This window comes from Carettochelys insculpta, chromosome 7 (genome assembly GCF_033958435.1).
Source record: "Carettochelys insculpta isolate YL-2023 chromosome 7, ASM3395843v1, whole genome shotgun sequence".
Taxonomy (NCBI): Eukaryota; Metazoa; Chordata; order Testudines; family Carettochelyidae; genus Carettochelys; species Carettochelys insculpta.
Window position 1 is genome coordinate 1,455,051 of NC_134143.1, and position 16,787 is coordinate 1,471,837.

General features: G+C 52.7%; 1 non-coding gene across 1 annotated transcript; it reads right to left on the reverse strand.

The window, feature by feature from the left end:
* Positions 1–11,078: 11,078 nt before the first annotated feature.
* TRNAT-AGU (transfer RNA threonine (anticodon AGU)) lies at positions 11,079–11,152 on the reverse strand. The gene has a single exon. It is a non-coding gene; the product is annotated as a tRNA-Thr (tRNA).
* Between the last annotated feature and the right edge of the window lie 5,635 nt (positions 11,153–16,787).

The following is a 16,787-nucleotide window of genomic DNA, read 5'->3' on the forward strand; positions in this document are numbered from 1 at the left end:
TCTAACAGAAATCCAAAGCAACCACTGGTGCGCTGTTCGGTGAGGCATTGAATCAAGGCCAGTTCAGCATGTGGAGAAAGCCACTCGCCTCAGGAAATGGATTTGAACCCACCTTTCCTTCTGGAGGCCAGAACATCCAGGGAAAGGAAAGACAGTATTTTACATCTGGCACCTTAGACCACGCAGCCATCTCGACACTGCTGGAAAGAATGCTCCTGAGCCACTAATTTTCTTTAATATTTTATGAGTCAGGCAGACAGTTTCCATACACAACTGTAGCACAACTCTTTCAACACCAAACAGCCATTCTTCAGCACAGCAGGTTTTTATACACAGTCACCCTGACCTAATTCTGGGACGTGCTTTGACTTTAGCTGAAAAGAAATGGATGAAGGAGAAACTGCCAGTTTGCCACCCTGAGGGTTGGAATTCTTCTATCATCATCTTTGCTAGGAGGTGGCAACCAAGCACCCAAGTGATGGGAGCTCTTATTGGCTCATATTCTCCCCCATCCTTAGATATTAAAGTTTCATGAAAGGAAAAAAATAACCAATGAGGAAGAACGCAGAGCTCTTAAGGATTCTTCCAGAAATGAGCTGGCCCCACAGAAGAGGTAGCAGGACTGTTTCTACCTGGCTTAGAACAAGCAATTATTTACAAGTTCAACCAATGTGCTAACCACGACACTGCAGAAAATACACACTGGTGTTTTGGTGCTTTTATGAAGTGTTCTCGGGAGCCAGTGCATCAGCAAGTTTCCCTTCGAAGAACGGGCAAGCAAAGGGCACGAAGAACTTCTAAAAACTTCATCAGTAGCAGTGGTGCAACAGCTTCTCCAATTCGCCTTTCTCACAAGGAGGAGAAACAGAGACAAACCTTCCAACCAACAATGTTCAGATCTGCTCAATGTTTCCTGCCACCGCCCAGGGACCCCTTCAACAAACCAGGAAAGCAAAATGCAAGACCCTCAATGGATTCTCTTCTTGCCATTGGTTGCACCCACAGCACTTAGGAGAGGCAGACATGGTGTTCCCAGGCTCCAGCCCCAGTGCACAGGAAGTCCAGCAGCACATTCACAGCCCTGCCAGGCCCAGGAGAGGGAGCAGATGCAAACAAGCCCTAAAGGCAGAGTGCAGCGTGTAAGCTGGGGGAGAGAAGAGTCAGTTATACACAAGCAGCCGGTCCTCTGGTGTAACGCACAGAGCTCAGGACTCTGCCTCTTGCAATCTGAGTTAAACTCCTCAGTAGGACTTCCTCAGTGTCCCTTCCTCACAGCAGTGCAGGCTTGTTCCACCTTTACTGCTCTACCCAGCTCTAAGCCCGTGCACAGGTAATGGCGCACAAGCTGCCTGCTTCAGTGACTGCTCCGCTCCTGTCCCCAGCATGTGCAAAAGCTTTCTCCCAATAGCATGTATGTTCCATACTGTTCAGGGGGTCACCGTCATGCCTGCCCTGCAGACAGCCACAGACACCCCAGCCAGGCTGCCACCTCCCCTCCGGCAGGCCCAGGTTTATTTAACACAAACCATCACCTTCCCCTTCTCAATGACACTTTTCCCATCACACTTTTGAACTCTCCATCTCTTGTCCTTGTGTAAGTGAGTCGGATGAGCACCGAGCTCCACATTTCTCACCGTCCCCTGGACAGTCATAGCTCATGTACATGCCCAGTGCACAGCTGGAGCGAATGCAGAAAGCCCTGAAGCTGCAGAGCACTGAAGGGGGACAGTCAGCTGGGGAAAAGTTTTCTTCTCTCCTCCTTGGGCAGGTGAGGATAGAAATGAAGAGAAGAAAATCCTCTGCCACACGCCAAAGAGGATGAAATTATCCATTTGTACTGTCTTTGCTTCCACCAAATCGGAGAACAAGAACAGCCGTGTGCTACCAAAGGCCAAGACATCAGTGCAAGCTGGGAGAGACCTGCTGTATTGGCTGAGAAAATCAATATCAATGCAAGAAAGAAACTGCCTAGAAGGGGATGTGATGTGAACCATGACATTGGGGGAGGGTGGAAGCCTTCTCACCATGTACCAGAGGTTGCAGTCACTACCCCAATTTACCTCACAGTCTGCTGCCCAGCAGATGGAGTCAAGGGTGTATAAGTGTAGGTGTGTATAAGTGTGTTGCACAAAGTCCAGGTCTCCTCAGGGTCTCTCACAACTACTGAGATGGAAACACAGGTAATATCAGGAAATTCTATGATATAAGTCACTGATAGCAACTCCAGTTCCCAATTCCCTCTCCTCCAGCCCAAAGGCAGCTCTCTGGCGTAAACCGCCCTTAGGATTTAGCCTCACTGTCCCTTAACCCCTTCCCCTCGGTGCCAAGTGACCCCAGTTCCCCAGCGGGGGCTGCCCTGCAGAAGGGTTTAGTACCTCACAGGAAGTGCCCCACACCAGCTCTCCTTTGACACTGGAGAGTTTGCCTCTGTTCCCGCACTGAGAGATCCGTTATTTCCTTACAGCCTCTCCTGCACTAGGAAGGCTTCACGGGCTGAATGACGAGTGTGTCAGGAAAGTGCCAATCAAATTAGCCAGTGATTCAATTTAAATGTAAGACTGAATTTCCCGCCCTTGTGCTCCTGGGCAGCCTCCTCTGTGGGCAGCACCGTGTGAGCGCGGTGAGCCCAGGGTCCGTCACAGACCACACAGATGGGGCTTTGATCCTTTACACAGAACAGTTTCAGAGCCTACTGATGCTCCCCACACACCCCGTCCCCTCCGGCTCCCTTCACTGCCAGCAAACTCAGCCCTCTGAGCAGTTCCACTACGTTTGCGGGTGCCTGTTGGGCTGGAGGTGTCTCTGCCACACAGTTTCTCTGCACTGAGGGCAGGAGGGGGCTGGATCGGGCCCCCCCCCCCAGCACTGGCTGAGGCAGGCTGGGCAGAAGTTGTACCCACACTCTGTAATCACGGGGTCCTTGAAATGCTCCAGACAGACGGGACACGTCGCTTCCTCCTGGAGACTTTTCACAGGGCTCACTGCATCCCTGGCTCCCTCTGGGCTGGGGAAAAGGGCTAGTTTCAACTTCCTCAGTTCAGACTAGGCCCGGCCTGCAGCAAATACTGGGCATTCCCCTTCCCGGAACTGACTCGGCTCTTCGCTGAAGTGGGCAGAGCCAGCTGGTGTCATTGCAGCCCTGGGGGCTTTGGGGAAAAGCCGACCATACTTGGGCGCCCAGCCTGCAATCTGCCACTTGTGCTGCTGTGGCAGGTCACTGGGGCTGCATGTGGACACCAGAATCCCCCACTCCTGATAAGCTGCCAGAACTGGGTGTGTCTAAGGGGTGATATTCAGCCCTAGGCAGAATTCAGTGAATTTAATCCATAGTTCTGACAGAATTAATATTTATAGTATTTTACATTTATCTCCTGACACACTCCCAGCTGCGAAGATTTTATCCATTTCAATGGGCAGAGCCGTGGGAAGCTCTGCATGGTAGGAGTTGAAACAATGCGGTGCTCAGACAGTAATTACTGAACGGCAGCAGACACCCATTCCAAACTCCAAACTTTGTAACCGTTAAAACCAAAACTGTCAAGAGCACATCTGGAACCCTCAGAACTCCACAGCCTGACATCCAACTCTGCCAAGGGCTCCCGTCGCCTCATTCCTCTGGGCCCTGTCTGTGCCCTTCAGTAATTCCAAACTGGAATTTCAGTTTCTGGAGTGAAATGGATATTTACTGGCATCTACTGATCACAGAATCATAGAGTGCTAGGACAGGAAGGGACCTTGAGAGGTCATTGAGTCCAGCCCCCTGCCCTCGTGGCAGGACCAAGTACTGTCTAGACCATCCCTGATATATATCTATCCAACCTGTTCTTAAATATCTCCAGAGATGGGGATTATGCAACCTCCCTTGGCAATTTATTTCAGTGTTTGACCACCCTGACAGTTAGGAACTTTTTCCTAATGTCCAGCCAAGACCTCCCTCGCTGCAGTTTTAGCCCTTTGCCTCTTGTTCTATCCTCAGAGGTTAACAAGTACAAGTTTTGTCCCTCCTCCTTATAACAACCTTTTAGATACCTGAAAACCACTATCATGTCTCCCCTTAATCTTCTTTTTTCCAAACCAAACAAGCCCAATTCTTTCAGCCTTTCTTCATAGGTCATGTTCTCAAGACCTTTGGTCATTCTTGTTGCTCTTTTCTTGACCCTTTCCTATTTCTCCACACCTTTCTTGAGCTGTGGTGCCCAGAACTGGACACAATACTCCAGCTGAGGCCTAACCAGCACAGAGAAGAGCGGGAGAATGACTTCTCGTGTTTTGTTCACAACACACCTGTTCACACATCCCAGAATCATGTGTGGTTTGTTTTTTTTTTGCAACAGCATCACACTGTTGACTCATATTTAGCTTGTGGCCCACTAGAACCCCTAGATCCCTTTCTGCTGTAGTCGTTCCCAGACAGTCTCTCCCCATTCTGTGTGTGTGACACTGATTGTTCCTTCACAAGTGGAGCACTTTGCATTTGTCCTTATTAAACTTCATCCTGTTTACCTCAGACCATTTCTCCAGTTTATCCAGATCATTTTGAATTATGACCCTATCCTCCAAAGCAGCTGCAACCCCTCCCAGCTTGGTATCATCTGCAAACATAATAAGCGTACTTTCTATGCCAATATCTAAATCATTGATGAAGATATTGAACAGAACCGGTCCTAGGACAGACCCCTGCGGAACCCCACTTTTTATACTTTTCCAGCAGGATTGAGAACCATTAAGAACTACTCTCTGAGTACGATTATCCAGCCAGTTATGCACCCACCTTATAGAAGCCTCATCGAAGTTGTATTTGCCCAGTTTTTTTAAAAGAATATCATGTGAGACCGTATCAAATGCTTTACTAAAGTCTAGGTATACCACATCTACCCCTTCTCCCCTACCCACAAAGCTCATTATCCTATCAAAGAAAGCTATCAGATTGGTTTGACGTGATTTGTTCTCTACAAATCCACGCTGACTGTTTCCTACCACATTACCACCTTCCAAGTGCTTGCAGATGATTTCTTTAATTTCCTGCTCCATTATCTTTACTGGTACCGAAGGTAAGCTGACTGGCCTGTAGTTTCCTGGGTTATTCTTATTCCCCTTTTTATAGATGGGCACTATATTTTCCCTTTCCCAGTCTTCTGGAATCTCTCCTGTCTCCCATGATTTTCCAAAGATGACAGCTAAAGGTCAGATACCTCCTCTATCAGCTCCTTGAGTATTCTGGGATGCATTTCATCAGGCCCTGGTGACTTGCAGACATCTCCTTTTTGAATCGATTTTTAATTTGTTCTTTTTATATTTCAACTTCTAACCCTACTCCTTTCCCTCTAGCACTCACTGTGTTAGGCAATCCTTCCTCAGACTTGTCAGTGAAGACCAAAACAAAGAAGTCATCCACCCTAAGACTCTGGAACAATAAAGGAACATAAAAAGTAATCTGTCTGTCTGTCTGTCTCTTGAAAATCTTATGCCCTGCATGGATCAATCTCATTTTTGAATAGTTTTCCTAAATGCTGGGGTCTCAGAGGTGTGTCACTGTGCTGTGAAGGGCACAACCCCAGCTGGGTGCATGAAAGAATGAGCTAAGTCCCTGGAGGAGAGGTGCGTTGATGGCTCTTTAGCCAGGACTGTCAGGGAGGAGACCCCATATGCTGGGTGCCCCTGGCATCTGAGTGCCAGAGGACATGATGTGCTGTATAGCACACAGGGCTCTGTGGTGCAATGGAAAACAAGTTGGACTTCTAAGTTGCCATGGTTGTGTGGAGTTAAGGTCAGTCACTCAAAGGCTGTGGGTTGAAATGCCACCAGAGTCACTGTAATGCGCATGGCCTGTTGGGAGGGCTGGGGAAGATGGAAGGGCAGGTCCTCCACACAGCAGGGATCTACTCTCCAGAGACCTCAGCTCTGTCCACTCCCTCACTGGTGCTGCCACAGTTGTCACCTGTTTAGGCTGTTATTTCCGCCAGTCATTCTGCTGCCAGGAAACTCCCCCCATGGGGCAGCTGCCTCATTCACCAGCATGTCACAACTCAGGGGGCAGCTCCTGCTATGGGGAGTCTCCTCCATGGGACAGCTGCACCTTTACCCAACATGACAGCTCCACTTCCAGGGACCGCTGCCATGGGGTGGCTGCTGCATTCTCTGGCCCCCCTCCTGGGATGTTTCACAGCCCCTATTCTCAGCACACACGCCCACTAGGGGGCTGTGGATCCCCCATTCTCTGCTCCCCTTCATCTCGCTGTGGTACATCCATTTCTGGGGCCTCATCATGAGGCAGCAGCCCCCTATCATGGAAAAGCCCTGACACAGGAGAGCAGCTCCCCTATCCCCAGAGACTGGTGTCTGGTGTTTGCCAGAGGGCCATGTGGTCACTCTCTGGAGTTCCCTTTCGACATTGTCCCAGTTTCCCTCTCCTCCGTCTCTGGGGAGTCCAAACTGCCCAACCTTAGATGGAACCACTTCTCCAGCGTGACACCAACTTCCGCACACTGAGCCCTTTTATCCCTCCCAAGGCCAGTTCCCTAAGTGCCAGTTTGCAACCCCCACCCACCAGGGAGTAAACACCTGCTCCGATGAAAGGCTTCAAGTCCCAGCACGGCTACTTTGGGGCTCACCAGAGACGTCTTCCACCCACTTCCCAAAGATCTCAGTTCAGCTCCAGTCTTGTCACTGACGTGTCTTTATTTGTCACCTCTCACACGGCCAGTGTTCCCCAATCGGTGTTCCCCAAAGTGACAGTCAGGGTTCCCCGGTCGGGTTCAGCAACCTGTGGCTCCAGAGCTGCTCGGGGCTTAACGCATCATTTGCAGGTCTGGGTGCTGCCACTGCTGACTCCTCTGCCACTGCTGGAAGGGGAGTCAGGCAGGTTCTGCGTTGTCCTACGTCGGGCCCTCCGGACTAGAGTTGGAGGAGCAGAGGTACATTCAAGCCTCAGATTGGGTGAGGTATTTGGGAGGGTTTGGGGCTTAGAGAGGTTAAGCCTGGGGGTGAGGGTGTCAGATTTGGGCTGAGAGGGATTTAGCCTGGGGATGAGGGGGGTAGATTTGTGCTGAGAGGGGTTAAACCTGGGGATGAGGGGGCAGATTTGGGCTGAGAGAGGTTAAGCCTGGGGATGGGGCGGCAGATTTGGGGCTGAGAGGGGTTAAGCCTGGGGGTGGGGGGGCAGATTTGGTCTGAGAGGAGTTAAGCCTGGGGATGTGGGGGGCAGATTTGGGGCTGAGAGGGATTAAGCCTGGGGATTGGGGGGGCAGATTTGGTCTGAGAGGGACTAAGCCTGGGGATGGGGGGGCAGATTTGGGGCTGAGAGGGGTTAAAGGGTTATTTGGGATTCTGTGAAAATCTTTCAAGTTTAAAAGGTTTCTGTGGCCAAGTAAAATTGGGAAACACTGACCCAGGCAATCACACACAGCCGGTGTCCTCCGCCTCCCCCGCCAGCCCCCCTGTGCTCAACAAGGGAGCGCAGCTCATCCCTTCCAGGGTGAGGGTCTCAGCTGATTGTAGGGAGAAAAAGTGGGTCCTGATGTCGAAAGTTTGCTCCTGCCTGATGTAAACCATCAGAACAGCCCTTAGGGGTCACAGAAAAGGATCAGAAAGGCAAGTGGCCTTATAGTGGCCAAAGCCAAGTGCAGCAAAGCCCAACACCCAGGCAATCGTGGGAGTGGAACGTAGGGTCTCCTCTTTACAAGGCACCTGCTTTAACCAGCTAATTCATAGAGCCCGTCATCATCAACAACAGCCATGAGCTCAGCGCCCGTTGCTGCCCAACGCCTCCCTCACGATTTCCTTCCATCTTTCCCTGTCCAGTGCGGAGTGGCTCAGTTTGCGTAACGACCTCTGCACCCATCTACTGTGTCATCTACCCAATCTCTGTGGACTCTGCCTCTCCTAAAGAAACAGTCTGATACTGCAAATACCAGGGGCGTGATTGCTGGTTCATCGTTCATTCTGCAGATCCACCCAAACAGCTGTAACTTCCGTTGTGTAACCTTCTGGAGCAGGGTCTCTTGGGGGTATCTTCCTGTATAATTCCTGGATAGGTCCCCATGTGTTTCTCCCACACGGTCTTGTTTGTGAACTGTCCAGAGTGTGAAGTTGGTTTCTTGCTTCAGGACTGTGAAGAGACCTTGGAAAGGTGAATTTGGAAGCAGCACTTAGCTGAGCACTGGCTGTTTGTTCAAACCTGTTTCTGGAGGAGGCCCTTTTCAGGGTGGCTTGTAGACCTAGGGGTATCATTCTTCCTTTGGCTGAGAGAAGTCCTTGGTTCAAGTCCCAAACAATCCCTTCTTCTGCCTTCCTCTCATAACTTACATGGGCACCTGTGGACACACTGCCAAATTCCACAGCCAAAATGGATTGCCCCAACCCACCTGCACAGCTCAACCAAAGTCCTGCATATGGTATGCATGAGTCACCCCCTGCCCTCACATGGCAGGAAATAGGGAAGCAGCTTGGAGAGCTTCCCAAGGCAGCCTTAGCAGGTGCCTCTGACTGCAGGAAGCAGAGCCCTGAGTGGTGGTCTTCACCCCTCTTGAGATGACCCTTCCACTTCTGAACAGGCTGGTATTGCACACTGGGCACCTCTCACCCTCAGCTGGCAGCAGCACTCTGCCCTCATTGCTTCCCTGGAGCTGCTCTTTCTCCCAGGACCCCTCTGTCCGCCCTGGGCTTCCTTAGCATGTGGCCCATGGCACTTCCTCCAGTCAGACACTGAGCTGTCCAGGCCCATCCTGTGGAGACGAGATTTGAATCATTGAATCCTAGAGCTGGGAGGGACCTCAGGAGGTCATCCACTCCAGACCCCTGCCTAAAGCAGGACCAACCCCAACTAAATCATCCCAGCCAGGGCTTGCTCAAGCCAGGACTTGAAAACCTCTAGGGATGAAGATGGCACCACCCATCTAGGTAAAGCACTGCAGTATTTCACCATCCTCCTGGTGAAGTAAAAGCAGCACGACCCAAACACTGGGCTATTACTGCTTTGGATTCGATTGGAACCAAGATCGCAATAGCCACAATGCAGAGCACTAACCGCTGTACGATCGCAGGCAGCGACAGGAGTCCTGCAGGGAGCACTTTCCTTTCTCAGGCTTTGCCTGACAGTCTGATGTGAGGCTGGAAGGCCTGGGGAGGTGATGCAGAGCAGAGAAAGCCTGTGCCACTGTGGGGACGGCTGGTGCGCTTGGCCTTGGGTTCCTGGTGTCTCTTCCTGTGTGAGGTGGGTGTTGCCGTGTTGAAGAACTGGGGAATCCTCTCCTGTCCCACACCCCAGCTGCAGCCCCTCCCTTAGCCGGGGGTGGTGACTCTGGCCTGCTCCCTGCCAGCCACTCAGCCTGTTTCCCTCATCTCTGTTGCTCTCCTGCCCAGAGGGGTCAGGGGAAGGACAACAGGAAACACCCTTCAGTGGCCGGCATGGGGCTGGGACTCATGAGTTTGGTGCTCTGAGTACCAGGCTCTGGCCAGCTGAGCTCTCCAGCCTGCAGAGAAGGGTGTCCCAAGGTGCCTTTTTGGGAATGAGCAACAGGCAGCTGCAGGGCCCCTGGCCCCTGAATGAGATTTTCTCCCCTCCCCCACCAGCCTGGCCTCCCCTTTCTCCCTCTGTCACCCATCCCCCACTGCTCTGAGCCCAGCTAGGGGGGTCCCCTCAGCCCCGGCTGCCCCTCGCCAGCTGTCCTGGGCCCCTGCAGTGTGTCCCTCAGATCCTGTCGCTCCCACCCCTCCCCACTGCCCTGATCCCCTTGTACCCTCAGACCCTGCCAACCCCCCACTGCCCTTTTCCCCTCCTCCCTCAGCCACAAGCCCAGCCGGGTTCCCCCCACACCTGCCACCCCTCCCCACTGGCAGCCGCCCTCCCCCTCCCTCTGCCCTGCACCGTCACACACTGAAACCTTGGGGCCTGCCCAGGGGCTGGGTGAGAACAGAGACAGCCTGTGGGTGCAGCCACTGCCTGGGGGGATCCTGCCCCACTCCCACCTGCACCATTCATGTCCCTGCAGGGGTTTTGCTCCCAGCAGGACAAGGACATTTTGAGGGGGAAGCAAAGGGAAGCCACAGGAGGGGTCCCAGGCTGCTCCCCGGCAGTGCGGGTGCATCAGTTCAGCACTGGGGGCAGCTGGGGGAGGGGGAATTACCACTGGGGGGGCAGAGCTGGGTGTGTGCACCTGGGAGTGAGACTCTCCATGTCGCTCACTAGCGTGGGGTGTCTCTGCAGTGGCAGGGCTGGGGCAGGAGCTGCTCCCGCAGACAGGGCAGAACGTGGCTCCTGCCGGCTCAGGCAACTGTGTGTGTGTTACAAATGTGCTGCAGGAGCTGGTTAGCACTGACCTGTCTGGAGAGGGCCAGGAGGCAGCACACACTGTGACCGGGATTCCCTCATGCTCAGTGGCCCAGGACTTAGTGCTGAGCACTGGGCTGCACAGACCTGGTGGTGAATAACAAGAATCAAGGGCATCACCTCCCTGCCTTAGTAACAGACAAAGGGCTTTGGGGTTCCTCCCATGCTCCCCAGGCCCCCTCTGCAACCACCTCAGCCGTCCACCTGTCAGTGTCTGTTACTTCTTCCTCCAGAAGGACGGCAGCCGCCTCCTGCAGCTCTGAACTCCCCAGCACAGTCCAGGGGTGCTGCAAAGCAGGTGAGAGGGAGCCAGAAATATTTGGTCAGGCACCACTGGGTGCTGCTTTCCTCATCCCCATGTACCTGGGAGGTTCATGGCCAGGGGAGCCACAGAGCCTCTCTGGGACTTTTCTCCTCACTCGTTTGGGTTTTGTCAGTGACAAACAAAGGGATGTGAGAGGAGAGTAACTCTCCCTCTCCTGCCCTGCCCCACTGCCACCTTCTGTGTGCACAGACAGCCCCAGAGAGGCCCAGGGCTGGGAGGATCAGACTCTGCTCTTGCAGCCAGAGGAGTCACCTTCCCAACACCAGTCCCAGCTCCCTTTGCCTGAGCTCTGCTCTGCGACTGGATAGTTTCCAATGCCCCTCTCCCATCAGCCTTTACCTTCCCCAGCAATGACTGGGATTGCCAAGGGAGGGCTCTTCTGTTCCCCACACACAGGTAGGAAAATGTTGTTGAAGACTTCCCCCAAGGCACCACTGGGAGTTGAACCCAGGATCTCCTGTTTACTAGACAGGTGCTTTAGCCAGCTGAGCCCTGGTGCCCCCCTTGTTTGAGCTGTGGGTCCTGACAAAGAGGTGTCTGTGTTAGTCTGTGTCTTCAACCAGAAAGCAGCCCTGGAGCACTTTAAAGGTTATTAACCCAATTTATCAAGTGCTGAGCTTTTGTGGGGCTGAACCACTGTGATGAATGCCCACAACCAGCCCTTCCCACTCCCCAGCACAGACATTGTGCCTGAGGGAAGCCTCCTCTCTCCCCACCTGCCCCAGTGCCAGGATCCCACCAGCAGAGCCTGGAGTCCTGCCCGTCCTCTGCTCCCCCAGCCTGAGTCCCCCCCTCACTTTCACTCTGTGCTCCCCACTCCCTCCTTTCTCCCTCTTCACACCCCAGGGGTGGGGCGAGGAGGGCCCAGCTGTGGGGCACAGTTATCTCCTGTCTCTCACGGAGGGGGGATGGGCTGCGCTGCCCCAGCTGGAGCTCGTCAGGGGGAGTGTTTGATGCAGCGTAACGAGAAGAACATTTTGCCTTTCTGTCTCCTTCTGCCCTTCAGTCCCACTTGTGACCCTCCACACAACCCCTTTGCTCTGTTACCAGCCCAGTGCAAATCCCTGTGCCCTGGGGGTGGGGCTGACTTTACAGCTTTCCCTGTGTGAAACCTTTGAGCAGGGCCGGGGGCTGTGACTGGCCAGTTGCAGGTCAGGGTCCGCTGGGGTCATGGGGCTCCTGCTCGTGTCTGGTGCCCCTCCCCATGTCACGGATGTTTGTGCCGTGTGGGGTGTGTACCTGACCATCCAGTGCCGCGGTCGGGGGTACCCTTGCCTGGGCAAATCCTCCTTGCTGAAGAGCTGCAGGTGGACCATGGGAAGACCCATGTGGGCATCAGTGGGGAGCTACAGACCCCCCCCCATCTGCCTTGGATGAAGACTGTGAATGCAGGGAGCTGAACTGGGGATCATTGTTGGCCTCTCCAGGGTATGAGTAGGATCCATGGCTCCAAACACCTTCCTGGGTGAGGCTCCTGCTTCTGTCCTGGCCGGGGGCTGGGCATCAGTGGGAAGAGCAGAGACCCCCCCCCATTCTGGTGCCGGCCTCACAAGCAGAACTCTGGTTCCTTTTCTGACCCCACGGCTGCTCTGCTCTCCCCTCTGCCCAGGCCTTCCTGCCCTTGCTGAAGCAGGCTGCCCAGGGAAGCCCCCAGAGAGGGCTGCGCTGCAGCAAGGTGGCCATCGTCAACATGTCCAGCATGGCTGGCTCCATCCAGAATGTCTGTGGCTGTTACATGGTCCAAATCATCTCCTATCGCTGCAGCAAGGTACAGGGCACACCCAGCAGGGCTTGACTGCTGCCTGGGTTTGCTACTTGCACAAAATCCCTGTCCCTCGGTTTATTCCCCTTGTTCCCCATCCGACTGCCGCCACTCCAGCCTCCAGCGCTGTGTTGGGCAGGGCCGGCAGATTTTGTCTGCCTGCAATTCACTTGGGCTTTAGATCAGAGTTCCCATCTGGTGAGGAACTTTCTGTTGTGCCTTTATCCCGCTGGAGAAATCCCCACGCTGAGATGCTGCCCATTGCCTCTGCAGAGCGGAGGATACCAAGAACCCACACCTGACTCCCTGCCAGCCCTGGGCAGGCCCACTTGCCTGGAGCTTTGGTCCAAGCTACCTAAAGGCAGCAGCAGCATAACCAATAGCAGGGTAACAAGAAGAAAAAGAGAGAACTTTTATTTTGTTCCAACAATATTCGTGCTGCGAGCCTCATGACTAGATGGAAGAGTCACAAAGTAAAACACATGGGAAGTCTCCACCATGGGCCTGGAACTGAGTTACAAGGAGAGGAAAAGAACATTTCTAACAAGTGCCCAGACATCAGATCCCACTTCCCACACCAGCAAACAATAAAGCTGAACGGATCTGTCTGAACTTTCCCCACTCACAGAAGATGGGAGGGGCTGTTCTTGGAGGGACCTTTCTGTGTCTCTCCCTCATGGCTGGGAAGAAGAAACAAGAAAAGCCAGAGAACAGAAGAGGGAGGAGCCAAAATTCAATTCTTACCCCCCATTCCTACAGGCCAACCCCACCTGGCTGAGGAGGTTAACCCTTTTACTCCCAGGCTGCTGGCGAACCCTCATGATCATGACGCGCCCCCCAAATCACAGACATTGCTGGACAGCCTCTGGCCACACTGGCTGTGATTTCTACCTGGAGGTCTGAGATAAGACATAGAAAATAAATACATGCACACATTACATTCTTAGCAACTCCATGAGAAATAACAAAATGCTCCGAGTACCAACACAGATATAGGGAATGTCCTATGTACTTGAGTCCAGAAATTCCTTTTTGGAGGGGGCGTCAGCTGCCTTGTTAGAGGCTCCTGAAATGTGCTGCACATCAAAGTCAAAGTCTGGGAGTGCCAAACTCCACCAAAGCCGTTTCTTGTTGGTTCTTTTGACTGAATGAAGCCATCGAAGAGCAGAGTGGTCAGGGTGAAGGTGGAAGCGTCGCCCCCACACATATGGTCTTAGCTTCTCCGGAGCACATACAATCACATAGCACTCTCTCTCTGAGACAGACCAGTGGCTCTCTCTTTCAGACATTTTTTTTGCCAAGAAATACAACAGGGTGAAGTTGTTGATTTGGTCCTTCCGGCATCGGAACTGCTCCTACGCCCCACTCAGAAGCATCTGTGGTGACGAGGAAAGGCTTGTCGTAGTCTGGGGTCCTCAGCATAGGCTCAGTCATAAGAGCCGTCTTGAGCTGGTTAAAAGCTTCCTGGCACTGGTCAGTCCACTTGACCCCGTTGGGTGGGTTTTTCTTGGTTAGATCTGTTAGAGGTGCGGCGACCTCACTGTGATGTGGTACCAATTGCCTGTAATACCCGGCCAACCCTAAGAAGGACTGAACCTGCTTTTTTGACTTTGGGACAGGCCAGTTTATTATAGCCTCTATCTTGGCCTGCAGAGGGTTGATAGTGCCTTGACCCACCTGGTGCCCAAGGTAGGTCACCCTGTTCAAGCCAATTTGACATTTTTTTGCCTTAACTGTTATCCCTGCCTCCTTTATGCATTGGAAAACAGCTTGGAGATGTTCTAGGTGCTCTGCCCATGAATCAGAAAATACAGCCACATCGTCGAGATAGCCTTACCTCTGGCCCTTCTGGAAATTCGATCATCCCCATCTCAAAGGCACAAATTAAGTCCCTTTGAAATCGTTACGGGACGCCCTATGTGAACAATGGCTACCATTACCCCAGTCTCAGACCTAAACTTGACTCACAGCACGCTCCTACAGTATTGCAAGGGGCTGATGCAAGCTGAGTCACCTCCATTCACAGGTACGAGCAGCCTGGCCAAGGAAACCCACCTCTGACACCTGTCACACCCTTGAGCCAGGTGATTGGGTGTACGTGCGACACCACTTTTGAAAGCACACCTTGGAACCCCGCTGGAAGGGTCCAGGCCAGGAACTGCTCATTACCCAGACAGCTGTAAAGCTATCCGGCATGGCAGCATGGATTCACGCTTCACAGTGTCAGAAAGCACCGTCACCAGCGGACCAAGCACCACCTCGGGACCCCGCAGAGCCAATTTTGGCTCCAGAAGAAGACGCAGAGGAACAGCCTGCAATACCTTACAACCTACGCCCCCATAAGGGTTGCCAGAAGCAGACAGTAAGCAGCTAGCAGGACCTGAGAAGAAGCAGTAGCGAGCCTAGCGCCAGCTGCCTGGTGGACATAAAATCATGACTGCGGTTCCCTCGAGAGAGGTTGTCACAACCAGAAAGTGTCTTGCCTCCAAAATGTGTCCCTGGTGGAGCCTAATCCTCGGCTACAGGTGTCTTAAGGTCTGGGGAATCTGAAGTGACAATGACAATTCTTTTATTCAGCAGCAAGTGTGGATAGCTCAGACTCTCAAGGTCTCTAATTGTTGGGTCTGCAGCCACATCCCAGCTCACTCACGAGCTAGCGTCCCCCTCATGGCAATTCCTCTTAGTTCCTCAGACCTAACCAGAGGACCTCATCCACTTGAAAGGACGTGGAAAAGAAATGACACTTGGGGAATGGTGAGAACAAATGCTTCGAAATGGCTAAGTGTGGTGGAGGGAAAGGGCCACTGGGGCTGGGTTTGTAATGGGACAGGGCTGAATTTAGGGGGAAGCAGCTGTCTCCAATAGATTGTGACCCATGGTGTGTGGCACTATTCAAATAAGATTGGAGAATGGCGAACCGGGTAGGGGGATATGATTTTTTTCTCAACCTGGGATCAAACAGGAAAATCAATTTCTTGCTCCCCTTACAGCCTCCCTGAGAAAAACAGGACAATCCTTCAATGCCATGCAAATGTTGCTGCTCCCCACAAGGAAGATTATCCTGTGCCCTTTGACGGACATTACTCCTCTTTTATAGATGCCTACATGTCAGATAGGTGCAGCCAGCCATTCCCGGCTTTAACAGGGCATCATTGGGTGTGTGGGACAAAAGCTTTTTGCACGTTACCAGCTTTCTGGTAGGGTATCTGTTATCCTGCTCAGCTTTTCCCGCAATTCCATGTGCTTCAATCCCTCCCGCAAAATCGCCTCTGTAATTTTAGACAAAAAAGAAGGGAGTTGTCAGATGCCCAATGGTATGTGGATAATATAAGCCCTTTAGCTTGGGAAGAACTGATCCAGCAGTTTTTGAAGGACTTTGGGCTCACCATCAGCCTCAAGAAGACAAACGTACTCGGTCAGGATGTTGCTGAATCCCCATCAATCAGCATTGACAACTATACGTTAGAGGTCATCCACGAGTTCGTTTACCTCGGGTCTACCATCACTGACACCCTGTCGTTGGACACTGAGCTAAATAGGAGGATCGGAAAAGCGGCCACAACTCTGTCCAGACTCAGCAAGAGAGTGTGGAATAACAACAAGCTGTACACTCACACCAAAATGCAAGTCTACAGAGCCTGCATCCTCAGCACCCTCCTTTATGGCAGCGAGACTTGGACCCTGTACGCCCGCCAGGAAAAGAGGCTGAACGTCTTCCACTTGCGCTGCCTCAGGCGCATCCTTGGAATATCATGGAAGGACAGAGTGACCAACACCGCCATCCTCGAGCAAGCTGGAATCCCAGCCATGCACACCCTCCTCAGGCAGCGTCGGCTCCGCTGGCTTGGCCACGTCCACAGGATGAATGATGGAAGGATTCCAAAAGACATCCTGTATGGTGAGCTAGCCTCTGGCAAAAGACCTCCCGGATGCCCCCAGTTGCACTACAAAGATGTCTGCAAGAGAGACCTCAGAGAGGTAGACATCGAGCTGGACAACTGGGAAGAACTAGCAGATGACCGCAGCAGATGGAGGCAGGGGTTACACAAGGGCCTTCAGAAGGGCGAGATGAGGATCAGAGAGCTAGCAGAGGAGAAGCGAGTGCACAAAAAGCACAATAATGACTTACCAGACACCCACCACCTCTGTAAGAGATGCAGCAAGGACTGTCACTCTCATGTGGGTCTTCATAGTCACAGTAGACACTGTAAATGAAGTCCTCAATTGAAACTTTAAAGGGCATGATCCATAGTCTATGCAGACTGAAGGATGCCTACCACAACCACCAGCCCCCATCTCACCAAGGAGCAAATCATCCCCTCTCTAGTTCCAACAGAGGACTTGCTGGGGGAAGAGGAAGTAAGAAGCAAAGC